Source organism: Bufo gargarizans, chromosome 3 (assembly GCF_014858855.1).
Source record: "Bufo gargarizans isolate SCDJY-AF-19 chromosome 3, ASM1485885v1, whole genome shotgun sequence".
Lineage (NCBI taxonomy): Eukaryota > Metazoa > Chordata > Amphibia > Anura > Bufonidae > Bufo > Bufo gargarizans.
Genome location: NC_058082.1, coordinates 27,049,889 through 27,052,775, shown reverse-complemented (window position 1 = coordinate 27,052,775; position 2,887 = coordinate 27,049,889). Strand labels below are relative to the sequence as shown.

Genomic DNA, 2,887 nt, shown 5'->3' with positions numbered 1-2,887 from the left:
CGTATTTGATCTGTTTTTTTCGGATCGTATACAGAAACAGTAACTTATTAATCACCAAACACATGAGCAATATGAGCTGGGCGTAGCATTTCTACAGTATGGATCCGCAAAATACAGATGACATACAGATGTGTTCTGTGTACGTTCCATATTTTTTGCAGACCCATTGACCATTGAGCCTCGGACCGTGATTTGCAGACAATAATAGGACATGAACTACTTTTCTGCGGAACGGCCATGTGGACAAACAGAATGCTGGTCCTTATGTCTAGTGTCTTTCAGATGACCACCTTGCAGGAGAAGGACGCTTCCCCACAGGATCCGGGCACTGACAACATGACCGAGGATGAGATTGAACTGCAAGAAAAACTCGACCACTTTCCAGATTACTTCAAACAGCTGGATCTACTGGAAACCCACCGACATCTGATTCCTACAGGAACCCAGAGCCATTGGCCAGGGGAGTCTGAGGAAGATGAGGAGGAAAGGACCGAGGAGTGGTACCAGACCCAGGAGGAGAACCTGAAGGACAACCACAAGGAGTTAATACTTTTTGCTGTGGAAAATAACAGAGTAAGTTCATACAGTGGTAAATGGCGGCCTAATCCCCGGCAGACCAACCAAGGGCAACCAATCGCAGCACTGCTTTCATGTTTCGGCAGCGGATTGCAAAATGAATGCTGTGCTGTGATTCATTCCTGTGGCACCAGCCTATGTGCACCTCCACGATCCCGGCCACCAGAGAGGCCGCCACTTTTTCCTATAGTGTGCAAGCACGACCACTGCTGATGGATTGCAGGGTGGTCGTAACCATGGAAACGAGCAGTGTATAATGTGATGGAAAAATTAATCCAGCCAGCAAATGAGGCAATATGGACAATCACAATACATTAGGAAGTGCCTTGTATTAACTTTCTCTACATAATAAATTATATTGCTGAAGTGAGATGAGCCATTTAAGGACCAATAATATTTCCCCCCTTTGTGTTCCAGCAGTCATAACGTTTTAATTTTTATTTCTAAATTCTTTTTTTTATTTTGTGGGATTTTTGTTGTAGGTTTTTTAGGAACCATATTGGGGTATATAGTGTAGGAAATAACTTTTATTATTTTATTTTTAGGGGGATCTCCACCGGTGTTAGGCATTTCTGCACGTGAAGCGTTCGCTTCCAGGTTTCCAGCTTCTCAGATGCCGTGGTCACATTTGACCACGGCATCTGAGAGGTCAAATGTCCGTGATCGGCATTACCGCTCATCGCAGACATCAGCCATGGGTGAAACAGCAGGCACCCACTAGCTATGGCGCTTACTCCACTCCGAATGGGCTCCATCTTTAATGACCTGACTTGTTGTGCAGGGGTTAACTTTTTGCTCTCGGGCCTTTATTATATCATTTTTACAAAGGTACGGCCCATTTTAGTCCTCTAAAAAGCACTGTAGGAATTCTGACTAGGACTAAAAATGGCGTCAGTCATGTGACCCTCAATCCTGTCATGTGACCGCTGGCATTCTGTCCAGATATCTAACAGGTGAATAGCCATTTGAGATTGAGCACAGATACATACTGTATTACTGCCTTCAGCAGCTTCTCATCATGTCCGTCAGTGACGATGTAGAAGCACATTTCACATTGTCCTCCCTGTATGTGTTGTGTTTGTAATTTTTTTTTATTATTATAGTTAACTTAACTTATTAACAACATGACAGCATTACCTAGAGACAGGCAGCCATTTTACATATCACCTGGAAACAGGCAGCCACGTAATCACGCATACAGTAAAGTAGTTGTTGTTACTCCCTTAGTCCTATGTAGTATCCCATGGACGTGTCATGTGTGCTGACCCAGCACATGTATGTCATGTAACACTGTTGCCTGGGGTCACATGACTGATGCCATGTTTCAGTTAGGCCATGGATGCTTTACACAGGACTGACTGATTCGTGGGAAATGCCTATTCTTGTCCACAATTCCAGACAAGAATAGGACATGCTCTATCTTTTTGGTGTGGGAATGGAACAACGGATGCGGACAGCACACAGTGTACTGTCCTCATCTTTTGCAGCCCCATTGAAACGAATAGGTCCGCACCCATTCCGCAGACCCAGAATTACAGTCGTGTGAATGCACCCTTACTCATATTTTGGTTATTCTATCCTGACAGCTACAAACCACGCAAAGAATCCTGTCAGTCCACCCAGATCTTGTGAACGTGACGGATGAAGACCATTACACCCCGCTGCACAGAGCCTCGTACAACAGCCACCTGGCGATAGTGCGGGAGCTGATCGCGAAGGGGGCGGATGTTCACGGGGTGACGGTAGATGGGTGGACCCCGCTGCACCCTAATACAGCTGCACCTGGCCGCCGCCAACAGGAACTGCTGCCGGCTCCTAGAGCTCCTCCTCATGAATCGCTACATCAAACCCCAACTGACCAATAGGTTGGGGGAGACGGCTTATGAGATCGCCCGGCGCACCGACATGTACCACTACCTGTTTGAAATAGCAGATTATTATTATTGGACCTAGCCCCCATCCACCGGCAGTAATAAACGTCCTTGCAGTTGTCACTTTCTGTGTACATGTCTGGTCCTCTGTATGCTGTGTGTCTATAGTATGGGAATCATGACGAGTATGAGGAAACTTCAGGGGGCTGCACACAGCAGAAAACCACATCAATACATTACATATGATACATGATCTATGTCGCCTGCCTGCATCCCTTTTATAATGGGATCCTTATGGTTACCCTGAACAACCCTTAAAGGGTTGTGCAAGAATGTTCAGGGCCCCCAGAGCGTTTAGCTTGGGGGACACATGGGGGCAATGACACCATTAATATGTGTTTTTGTATGGTTTTGCTCGTTTTCTCTCTCTCCCCCTCCTT

General features: G+C 46.0%; 1 pseudogene; it reads left to right on the top strand.

The window, feature by feature from the left end:
- Window positions 1-237: 237 nt before the first annotated feature.
- On the top strand, window positions 238-2,529 carry LOC122931333 (annotated as a pseudogene).
- The last annotated feature ends 358 nt before the right edge of the window (window positions 2,530-2,887 follow it).